Here is a 12,549-nt window from a genome sequence, read left to right as displayed (position 1 = left end):
TGGTGCCGGGGATTGAACTTGGATCCTTGCACTTGCAAGGCAGGCCACTGAACCGCTGAGCTAAATCCCCGGCCCACTAACACTATTCTTAAATAAATCATCTCAAAACTCAGTGGCTTAAAAGTCCAAGGTTTTGAAAAGTCAGACTGAGGCATGATGGAGACCACTGAGGCATGCAAAGTCTAAGCAACATGCAATGAGTTTATTGCCATCCAGGTGCAGATGGGCCAAGGGTGAGAAGGCCATTGGCACTGAGAGGAGGGTTCACAAGGCTGATGTGGGGAAGTTTAAGTAGGGGAGGGGCACTGGTCCAGAGGGTAGAAAATTTTAGTCCCATGGGGAATGGGCCTGGGGCTGGCTGATCAACAGGGCAGTGGTGACAGCAGCAGGACAGCTGCTGGCTTCTTCTTATCTCTGTGTTCCTGTGGATGTGGGGAAAAAAAAAAAAGGAAAAGAAAAGAAAAGAAAGAAACCAACAGTTGCAAATCAAATATCTAACATTGAATTTATTAATTAGATTTCAAAACAGCTTTGCAGCAACACAGTTCTTCAGTTTCCCTATGAAACACAAATTTCTTCCACTTGAAATCAGGCCGTGGCCCCCTCACATGCTCTTGCTAATGTGCCATTCACACCTTGCTTTGTATTCATTCACATTTAGGGGTTTAAAGAGATTCACTTTCTCAGTTTTTTTATTTTCTTCAAAGAAAAAAATATAGTTAGTATAATTCCTTAAAAGACTCAAATTAGGGGCTGGGGATTTAGCTCAGAGGTTCTGCCACCTGCCTTTCAAGCCCAAGGACCTGAGTTCCATCACTGGTACCAACCACCGCCCCCCCCCACAAATAAAGACTTAAATTGGTTAAAAAAACAACAAAACTCAAAATAGTGGAAATTTCCAATAGTTTTACCCATTCCAATATTACTACTGAAATTTTTATTTTTACTATAAAACATGAGTGCATATAGAAACTTTTAAAGTTTATTGGTACATTTTAGGCATACATAATGATTACATTCATCATAAGGAATTTGTACCTGTGCATGATATATCTTGGTTCTTATTTTTCCCTACTCTCCTTCTCTCCCTTCAACCCTTCTACCCCTCCTTATTTACAAAGGAAAATACAGAAATGTTTTTAACTGAACATAATTGAGGATTTTGATAATAATTACTGCAAGACATTCAGCCTCAGGATTTTTCACGTTGAAGATTTTTGACAATGCTGAGTATTTCAGAACTTTATTTCTCAGGAATTATCTTCTCCCCCTGAATTTAGAGACTCTTACTTTGCATTCCTACTTTGTAGGGGGAAATGCACAAATTCTGAAGTGCTGCTTACTATCAGAATGTTTTTTAAAAAGACAACTCTTTGGGTGCTGAAAACATGGTCCAATTTGAGAAGCATTTATACGGATAGATTTTAGACTGAATTTATTGTTGACGAACACAAGCATTCACATGGACACTGGGGTGGATGCATCAAAGTACAGCAGAAATTTATTTTTCACAATTCTGGAGTCTGGAAGTCCAAGATCAAGTTTTCACAGGGCTGTTGTCCCCTGAGGCTCCTGTCCTCACCTCCTGGTTGTGTCCCTCTGCTCTGCACACACACATTCCTAGTACTTCATGTCTGCATCTGTCCTGACCTCCTCTTCTCACAAGGACACCAGTCATGGTGGACTGAGGCTCGCCCTACAGTTTCATCGAATGACCTCTTGAAGGGCCCTATCTTCAAATACGGTCACGTTTTGAGATTCTAGAAGCTAGAGCTTTAGCATTTCCATTTGGGGAGAACACAGTACAAACTATAAAAATAGACAAAATGACTTAAAGTTATCAAAAGCATTGTTGAGATACATTCATTTAATTGATAAAATTTAATGACTTTTTGAAATATTCTTCAAGTTGCGTTATCATCACCAAAGTCAATTTGAAAGCATTTTCACTACCCTGAAAAAAATAACCCCATACCTTGTAACCATCTCTTTCCCAGTCCCTTCCCTTTTCCCTGGCCCCAAAGCAACCGCTTATATACTTTGCCCATAGATTTACTTGCTATGGGCATTGTATTTAAATGGAATCATACAATATGTGGTCACATGTAACTGGCTTCTTTCACTTAGTATGTTTTCAAGGTTCATTCATTCTGTATATTGTACTTAATTTTTATTGCTGAGTAACATTCTGTCATGTCAATATAAAATATTTTACTTGTCCATTCATCATTTAGTAGACATTTGGGTTCTTTCCACTTTTTGGATGTTGTGAATAATGTTGCTGTGGGCATTCTTGTGTGTGACATAATCAAAAAGATATATTCCATCTTCAAGGATTAGAAAACTTAATATTATTAAAATGTTACTTCTCTCCAAAAAGAATCACGGCACATTCTTAGCAGAAGTAAGGAAATTGACCCGATTCTCAAATTTATAAAGAAATGCAAAGGACACGGCATAGCAAACCACCCTGTAACACAGTTAGAGGACTCATACTACCAGATTTGAAGATTTACTACGAAACTCTATGAAAGAGTGCTACTGACACTCAGACAGAACGGAAACTCCAGAAATAGAGAGGCTTATGGTCATTTGGTTTGCAACAAAAAGACACCAGAGCAATCCAGTAGAGAAAAGGCTGATCTTTTCATCTATGGAGTCAAATCATTTGCATATCACTATGAAAAAGTAATGTGCTCTTATGCTGACCTTACAGTATACGCAAAAATCAACCCAAAGGTGGATAGAATGTCTAAATGTGAAAGGTAAAACAGTAAGGAAAACATTGAATGTCTTCATAAATTAGGAGTAGGCAGAGATGCCTTCTCTTCAACTATAAAGTTGAAATAAAGCAAAGTGGATGTTTTGTAAAAAATTGTAAAAGTAGGACGTAAGCTATTGGACATTATTTAAAAATAAGAAGATAGCCAGGCATAGTGATGCACACCTGTCATCCACCCCTTGGGAGGCTGAGGCAGGAGAATCACCATGAGTTTGAGGCCAGCCTGGAATTCATAGCTATATAGTGAGACCCTGTCTAAAAAAGAATGTATACTCACCAAAAACATCATTAAGCCAGTGAGTAGGCAAGTCACAGACTTGGAGGAGATATGTGTAATCCGTATATACCCAGAATACATTTTAAAAGTACAAATCTACAAGAAAAAGATAATTCATTTTGAAATGGCAAAGCCTTCAAAAGTCCCATGATGAAAAATGGTATCCTGATGGCCAATGGCAAAGCAAGAAATGCTGGGCACTGCTCTTCTCTCAGGTAATGCAGATTTAAGTCATAGTGAGGAAACACGGAATGGATAAGAGGAAAGCAATGACAGCCTCAGTATTGGGCAAGGATAAGGACCGCTAAAGGGTCATTCATTGCTAGTGGGAATATTTATTCCACTATTTTGGAAAACTGGAAGAAAGTTAAGCATATACTATCACTCTATGTTTCAGCAATTCTACTCCTAGACATTCATTCAAAATAAAATAGTGCATATACCTACAAAAAGATTTGTACATGAATATTAATAGCAACTTTATTCATAATAGCCCAAACTGGAAACAATCCAAATGTTCATCAACAGAAGAATGGACCAATGAATTGCAGGTAAATTTACACAGTGGAAGAAAGCTACTATGATAAAAACAGCATAGTACTGGCAAAGAAACAGACTTGAGGACCAGTGGAACAGATTAGAAGGTGCATAAACAACTCCAGATGTATTCAGCTACCTCATCTTTGACAAAGGAGCCAAACACCTTCACTGGCAGAGAAACATCCTCTTTAATAAACAGTGCTAGAAAAATTGGGTTTCAACTTGCCAAAGATTAAAAGATTAAAACTAGACCCATATCTCTCACCATGCACTAAACTAAAATCAAACACTAAACTGGCTGGAAAATAGGTTAGGCAGATCTCTCAAAGACATTGGCATAGATGAGGACTTTATGAACAAAACCTCAGTTGCACGGGAACTAGCACAAAGGATCAAAAACTGGAATCTCATCTTATTAAAAAGTTTTGCACAGCAAAAGAAACCACCAACAGGGTAAAGAGACAACCCACAGAGCAGGAAAAAGTTTTCTACCAGCTGTTCCTCAAACAAAGGACTACTATCTAGAATATATTTGAAATCTCAAAAAAATCAGACCCTTCAAATTTAAAGACCCAATCCAAAAATAGACATCTGAAATGAATCAACACTTCTCAAATGAAGAAGTAGAAATAACAATTAAATATGTGAAAAATGTTTAACATCAGTGGTCATTTGTGAGATGTAAATTAAAACCACACTGAGATTCTATCTCACTCCAATGGCTGCTATCAAGAAATCAACCAATAGCAAATGCTGTCAGGGCTGTGGGGAGAAAGGAACCCTTCTCCACTGTTGCTGGAAGTGTAGACTGGTGCAACCACTGTGGAAATGAGTGTGGAGATTCCTCAAAAAACTAAAACTAGAGATTGCATTTGATCCAGCCATTCCTTCTTGATATCTTCAGAAAGAATTAAAAGTATCATATCACAGCATTATATGCACACCCATGCTTATAGTGGCACAGTTTGTAATGACTTGGAATAACTTGGAAACAGCCCAAATGCCCAGCAACTGATGAATGGATAAAGAAGATGTGGTTTGTTTTAATACAATGGAGTACTACTCAGCCATAAAGAAGGATACACTTGAGACATTTATAGCTAAATGGATGCACTCAAGACCATACTTTTACATCACACAGGTGTGAATACCACACTGTTTCTCTGGTGTGAGAAACAGAAAGTGTAAATAAGGACCAAAATGTGTAATAGATATTTTGAAATAGGAAGAAAATATTCAAATGGGAAGGGGAACTAGAAGGGGGTGGGGAAAGGAAGGATGGGAAAGAAAAAAATGAAAATAAAGCTTTTGTAAACAAGGAGGGGTGGAAGGGTTGAAGGGAGGGAAGGGGAATGGGAAAGTTAAGAACCAAGATATATGTACAGGTACAAGTTCCCTCTGCTGAATGTGATCATTATGTATACCTAAAATGAACCAGTAAATTTAATTTTTTAAAAAAATTCAAACAGTGGAATACCAAAAAGAACAAATTGTTTATGCACATCACAACATGGATAAAATCTCAAAAATCAAACTGTTGAGTAAAACAATCCATGCACAAAATAGTAAATTCTGCATGATTCCATTTATATGAAGTTCAGAAGCAAACAGAATTCATTAATGGCCAAGACTAGCCTAGTAGCTATCTTGGGGTTTGGGGTTGGTGACTTTGGGAGAGAAGCACAGGGGAATCTTCTGGAGTGAATGAAATGTTTTAAGTGTTTTAAATGTTTTAAGTCCTAATTGGGCTTGTGGTTACAAAGATATATATATATGTATGTAACAACCGGCTGTGATGTACCTGTAAGATGGTTGCACATGCCTGCAATGTAAGCTTTTCCTCAACAAAAGCAAAATAATTGAGAAAGTCTACTCAAAGAAAACATAAATGTAAGTCTACTCCCTCCAGAGTATCGAGGTAGAATGTTTAACTCTTCTTTTCCCAGATGCAAAGTGGGTATAGCAGTAACAACTCTCAACTCTGATCCAATTCACTACTGCGTATAGAGCGTTTAGAATTGTTCAACGCTGGAGACTGTGAATGCTAACACTGGCATCAATAATGTGGACTAGATTATCTTCAAGTCCTCACCCAGGAGCTATGGGAGCCTCGGAGGCTGACTGAATATCGTCCGCGTCCCTCCCTTGAAGCTGAGATAAAAGCCAGGTCCCTTGACATTCCACCCAGAGTTCTTTCCACCACCCCATGCTGCCTAAGGAAAGGGGAGGAATTCAGGGATGTAGCCACTCTTCGTTTATTTTCATGAGTTTTGTCCTCTGTGTCTGCCAAAAAAATCTCTATACTATTCAGGAAGTATGAGACAGCCTCAAGCATGGGGGAGGAGAGAGACCTCCATTTGCTTCTCATGTCTTTCCCTATGGATGCTGAGAGTACAAGGAATGAGTTACCCTGTACATGCCTGGTTCGGCAAGGCGCGGTCGTGCATGCTTGTAATCCGGCACTCTGGAGGCTGAGGCCAGAGCATCACCATGGGTTCAAGGCCACTCTGGGCTACACAGTAAGTTCAAGGCTAGCCTGAACTACACAGCGAAACCTTGTCAAAAAACAAAAACAAAAGAAAAATGCCTGGTGCTTTCTAAACACTTACACGTATTAAGGCCATGATCCCCATTTCGTAATGGAGATTTGGACAAGAAGGAGCCTGAGTGACTTGCCCGAGGTTGTGTGCCAATAAGTGGGGAAAACCAGTAATCGAAAGCAGACTGCTGGGATCCACAGTCCAGTGACCTAATCCCCGGGCTGTGCTGCCTCCTCTTCAGGGGCTCAGTTTGATCGAAAACTTTTTGGCATCCTTAGTCAATCCCAGACCCCCTTTGCCTCCTCTGTCCCCAGTTCTTCCTTCTAAGGATTCAAAGAGCCAGTGCACCTGGAACACGCCAGGTCTTCGAAGCATACCACTTTCTTGCGGTCCTGTGAGCTGGCTCCATTGCTCTGGCTTCCCTGGGGACCCCTGGAGTGCTAGCTTTTGGGGCGGGTACCAGGACTTGCCCAGAAAAGGCACTTCACTTTCTTCTCCTGACGATGCTCCCTTCCTCCTCCCTCTGCCCCAGCCCCTATGGCCTGACCTTTGCACTTGAGCTCACCATTGCCTCTGTGTGGTGAGTTCTATTCTATAGCACCCTGTATGGCCTTGAAGGTGTCACAGACAAATCAGGGGTTTGGGGATTACATGTATGAGAAACACTCAGCTGTGCAGACCCCAGAGTTCCTCTCATTCACGAATGTCAGCCTATGCAACCCCAATGAGGCAAGGATAAAGCTGAAAATATGTGTCCTGAGGCCAATCTGTGGGACAGCGAGCTGGTATCAATTCCAATACTAAAGTCTCCTGAAAATGTTAGATTTCTGTTAGATTTCGTGAGTTCTTTCAGAGATTGTTTGTCTCAAAGCAGAATTCTAAAGTATAATTGTGTAGCTCTATGTCCAAAAACAGGAGATAAAATATTCTCTTTTTCATCTGTCTCCTCCTCCTCCCTTCTTTCTAATCCTAGTTTCCCAGGAGTTCACCGTGACCTCCAGAAGAGTGTCTGTTTGGTGTCAGAGGCTATGGCCTTCGGTGTCATCTAACCTTTGTATCAAGTCTACTGCTTAGTAGGAAGAGTAGTTCCTGACCTGGGATTCGGATGCTGGGTACTATTTTCTGCCCTGGCTCTCTCTGTACATGCTCATTTTGTGTTCTTCTGGGCTTCTGAGGCTGGCACGGATATCCTTTGCAGCCCAGGGCATGGGGTAGGGCGGGTGTTAAAAGGACTGTGGTGTTAGACACACCAGCCTAGCTGCCTGTCATCACAGGAAACTGTGCTCTTTCCAGACCCAAATTTATGTCCATTCTCCATAAACTTTACATCTTGCTGTTAAAAGTGATTTACTCATGAGGTGTTGGCTCACAGCATGCAGACCTTTGGGAGAGCCACACTGTTCTGCCGTTTTCACATAAAGAGCCCTCTGAGGGTGCATGAGCTTCTCCCGGAGGGCCTGGCATCTCAGAGGCCTGGGAGATAGGCCCTCCCAGCACCCGTTCCAGGAAGTCAGAGTCCCATGAGCACAGGAGGCAGCACAGCGGCCCAGTGCAGGATTTGCAGTCAGGAAGTTCTGTGGAATGTCATTCTCTTTCACCCACGCACACCGCAAAGAGCCCATGCATATTGGTGAGTTGGTCTGAAGGGGGCAAAGTGTATATGTTCGTATGGGTACAAAATACAAATTTAATATAAATATACATATCTAATATAAATATACATATCTAAATGAGGAAACAATGCATTTTTCAAGGTATTTGAGAGGGCAACCAAGCTCATTTCTGCTCATGTCTGCTTATCAGTGAATGAAAGAAACTGAACCCAGACCCTGAGGGCCCTTCCAGTGGGCACATGGTGTGGGCCAGGAATGGGGCTCACAGATGCAGTGAGGTTGAATCTCAGGAAGAGGGGAAAGAGGACCTTCTTTCATGGAGTTCTCTTGTGCATTCAGTTGTGTGCACCCATGCCAAGCCCATTTTCACCAATGACAGACTCCTGGAGGCCGACAAAGAAGAATCTACCTTGAAGCTCATCTTCAAGGAGCAGAACTTGGTCACCACGTTCTGTGAACCTCACCACTGCACCGTGGGAAATTATTCTGGAAAGCAGACATCCCACACCTAGGAGACAGAACCGAAGAGGATACGTGACTGAGTTCCGCCATTTTGACAAGTTTACACAAAGGAATGATGGACATTATCTCTGTGCTATTTAAATGTAGGATTGAAACCAGTCAGGGTAGCTAATAGGAGCTTTAGTAAGAAAAGTCTCAGGGTAGGGGATTTAGCTCAGTGGTTCTACTGCCTCGCAAGCATAAGGACCCCGCTTCGATCCCCAGTACTAAAATAAATAAATAAAATTTTTAAAAATTCTCAGAAGCTTCATACAGCTGAGTCGTGTCCAGTGAGTGTCTCTCTTCTGAGCTGTGACTCAGTCTCTTTCTAACTAATGACACCATTATCCCTGTTTTTGGGTTTTTTGTTGTTGTTGTTGTTACCTGGGATCGAACTCGGGACCTTGAGCTTGAGAGGCAGGCAGTGAAACCTCTGAGTTAAATCCCTGACCCCTGTTTTCTAATGGGACATTTTAGGGGCCACAACTAGAAATGACTTTTATTGCCCCTGCCTACCTTCCACTGCCCACAACTTGTTGCTTGTTCCACCTAGATCCCAGGATTCCAGGAAATATTGGGCATTTGTGTACTTAAAAGCAGAAGGGAAACTTATGGGAATCTACTCAGTCTCAGACACATGTAGGAATGGAAATGAACCTAAGCTGAGAGTTCAAGGCCTGTCCTGCCTTGAAGCAACATTTAATTATCCCAATCAATCTTAATATATATTCACATGACCTCCCTAGTGCGATGTATGCAATATTAAAAAACACCCCTGCCACAAAATACCTTCTCTGACCTGCCTCATCTGGAACTATGGCATTAGACATTGGGCTCAACATAGTCTCAATCTTTTCTTTGTCTTCCAGAATATGTGCCAATTATTAATTCATTGCCTCTCCATTTCACATTCGTCCTTCATTGCACACTTTTCAAAAATGTATTTGCTCCCTTTTAGTGTTTTTCCTGTGAAGCTTATTTTGTTTTCCTGGCACTTAAGGGAGCAGTAGGTGTGCCTTGGGGCTGAGCGGAGGGATCAGTAAGAAGAAAGACACAAAGGAGGATGGGAGAATCCTAATAAAAAAAAAGAACTTGGCCAATTTCACAATTTTGCCATGGGCTGACCATGGCTATTTAGTGTTTTTGTTTATTTCAGTGAAAAATGTCTTTGGTTGTCCAAGGTCAGCCTAACAGCACCAGAAATAGAATGAAAATACTCATTTTACTGGTTGTGTGACAAATATTGTCCTTTGATATGCTCAGTACATTCCTCCATTTGTGGTTTCATTTTTTAATCACACTTAATAAAGTGTGCTGCCATATAAAACATAAAGGGGCCAGCTGTGGACATTTTATTCTCCTGAACAGAGCTGGGCTCCTCCCAGCGTACATCAGCTCCTTCTGACAGGGAAGACTTCAGACTGCAAGAAAAAATGGGAATCCAACATGATCATCAACAAGAAAACATCTCTGTGCAGGAGAAAGTACTGCCTTCCTTTGAGAGCTGCTGAGAATATGATGGTAGCTCCCTCTTTCAGAGGAGCACACATGGTCTTTTTGTTTTGTTTTATTGAGACAGTCTTGCTATGTTGTCCAAGCTGGCCCCAAACTCCTGGGCTCAAGAGTTCTGCATCAGCCTCTGCAATAGGTGGGATGACAGGTGGGCACCACAATGCCTGGTCGGTGTGTGTGGACTTCATTAAAAGCTGGTGTAGAAGCAAGGCAATAAAGGTCCTGTCTAATTTTTCTACATATATATATATATATATATATATATTTTTTTTTTTTTTAAATCAACATACTATATCTACGTGCTTTAAAAGCAAATGGCACAGGAAAACTTACCTAGCAAATTAACTCTTCCCTTACTGTTCTTCTCCCGATTCTCTTAAAAATTGTGGACTTATATCTTTTTTTTTAATGCCTTCTTTGTCAATTGAATGAGTCTGTGGGAGGTAGTGGTCCACTATCTTGAAAAATAAGCTTTTGTCTCAATAATGATTCATTTTTTTAGAGATACAAATGTAAGAAACAGAATCCACAATTCTGAAATTATCCGGCTTACCAAGTCAATGCATATACCTGTACCATTTATACCTCTAATGGAAGCATACTTTTTCCATCTAGTCCTCTTGACTGTCTCAGTTTCCCACTGTCCTCCTGACCAGCTGGGGCCAGAACCCAGCCTTCCTGTCCCCATCCCCATCCATCAGATGTTCTTTGGACAAACATTACTTGAACTCCTACTCTTACTTAAAATGTCCAATAGAGATCAGCCCTTACAATAAACAGACTGTGATATCATTAATGAAAGCAAAATGGCAGTATCGCGGGTAGTGTAGATGGCTATGCTCCCAAAGTGCTATGTCCCGCCAGGGGAGACTCTGTGGCAAAGCAGCAGGGACCCAGAGCTAAAGTGTGGGTGTGACACAAGGTGCCCTGTTGCCCTCCCAGTGGTGCCACCCTGTCTCCCATCACTAGGGCTTCCTGTTGGGTACTCCACCTCTGCCCTTCCTGACCAAATAAAGGAGCTGTCTAGAGGGGACTCTGGAAAAATTAGGCTCAAGTAAACTTTATCCAGTCCACTTCTAGTTGACCCGTCTATACCTGACTACGTACTTCATCCCAATTTTCGTTTTTCTCTAACTGCCATGACACCACTGAAGGCCCTGCCCAAAGGCCCAAGTGCACTAAAGCTGCATTTTGATTATTCAGCAGCCCCACACTTAAGCCCCTCTGCTCTCACAACCATTAGCCTGTCGCCTTAGTTATCAACACTGTTTGAAGGACAGCTGAGGAGAAAGAACACAGAATCCACCTTTATCTGGACTGGTATCAGTCACAGGAAAAGAGCGGGGACATCTACTTTTCAGGGAAGAATGCCATCAAATCTCCATAGCACAAAACACATTTTAGCAATCACAGCCAGAATCCAAGAGCATAATAAAGGCAAATGAAAATGCTTATAATCGTTCATATTTTAAATGCCTTATTTCCTGCCAATCTTATATCCGTTCCCAGAGAAGCAAAAGCTGCCCACTCTGCCAGCGCCTTTGTCAGCTGCCAGCTGTTACTTCCCTGGAAAAAGGGTCAGAAGGCTGCGGGTAGCTAATAGCCAGCCAGAAGCTGCGAGTAAGAACCATCCCTCGTGGGTTTTAGCTGCTGGCTGATTGTCAGCAGAGAACTACAAGTTCTGGTTTGATAAAAGCCAGTTATAGATTTCAAGCCTTCTTTTTTTTTTTTTTTTTTTCTTTTCCCATTTGTGCTCTGAAATTGTCATGCACTCCAAATGGAACTCTGCAAGCACGCAGGCCTTTGTTCTGCCTTGTTAGGCACCAGCAGCCAGAGTCCCCTCTAGACAGTCACTGCAGGGAGGGTTGGCTTGAGGCAAAGTGGGGAGGTTGGAGGAGGGGCTTTGGGGGCTCAATGCCCCACACAATGCCCCCTGGAACATGTGCAGCCCTAAGCAAGGGTGAATACTACAGACAATGTTTCATGTTCACTCTGAGAGACAGCCCCAGACTCTGGTGGTGTCTGTGACAGCCAGAAGCAGGGGCAGGATGTGCTCGTAAGTTACAGTCGTGATTTATGCACTGAAGCCCCCTGAAATGAAATAAATCACTTGCTCCACGCACTGGGCATAAAACCCAAATCTCACACTGCCTCAAGGCTCACGACTGCTCCCATAGGTCAGCAATCAAGAATTACCTTTCTGAGACTTGGAGACACACGGAGCTCAGAGCCCCCTAGTTTTCGGGGGGTTAGGCAAGAGCAGGGGGAGGCATCAGGGACCATGCACAATGGTGTGTGCATTTCAAATTCAAGTGCTCAAAGCTGTCACGGCGATGCATCGACACTGAAAAATAAACACCCAGAAGAAGCTGGCTTTGAGTTCAGGCGAGTGCACGATAAATTTCAACTGCTTAAATTAATCGCTCTCTGCTTGTTGTGAATATTAATCCCAAGGAGGGAGCTGGCTTCAGCTCCATCAAAAGACAGGTGAAAACTGAAAACTGCAAAGTATTTGGGATCTGTAGAGGGAGGGCTTACCTGTGAGCCAAGCATTAATGCTGAGTCCCAAGGAGAAGCAGAAGCTGAAAAACAGCCCCTCCTGCTTCCCAGGCACAGCTGTGCCTTAACAGCTAGCAAATCTGCCCTTGGCCCTCACCTGTCCCCTCCCAGGCTCTCCAGGGACAGGCTGGGAGGGTGTGGCCCGAGGGGGTGGAACTGAAAGAGCCAAGACTCTCAATTCGCGTTTTTTAAAATCTGTGATAAAATACATGCAACATAAAAACC

General features: G+C 42.2%; 1 long non-coding RNA gene across 1 annotated transcript; it reads right to left on the bottom strand.

Moving 5' to 3' along the window:
• Nucleotides 1-218: 218 nt before the first annotated feature.
• Nucleotides 219-12,009, bottom strand: LOC117285993. Its single transcript, XR_004517103.1, has 3 exons — nucleotides 11,962-12,009; nucleotides 8,162-8,260; nucleotides 219-422 (listed from the first exon to the last, which is right to left on the bottom strand). It is a non-coding gene; the product is annotated as an uncharacterized LOC117285993 (long non-coding RNA).
• Nucleotides 12,010-12,549: the final 540 nt, after the last annotated feature.

The sequence above is a fragment of the Fukomys damarensis genome, unplaced genomic scaffold, assembly GCF_012274545.1.
Source record: "Fukomys damarensis isolate Sample0158 unplaced genomic scaffold, DMR_v1.0_HiC HiC_scaffold_14, whole genome shotgun sequence".
In the NCBI taxonomy this organism is placed as follows: Eukaryota; Metazoa; Chordata; class Mammalia; order Rodentia; family Bathyergidae; genus Fukomys; species Fukomys damarensis.
This window is presented reverse-complemented; position numbering and strand designations above follow the sequence as displayed.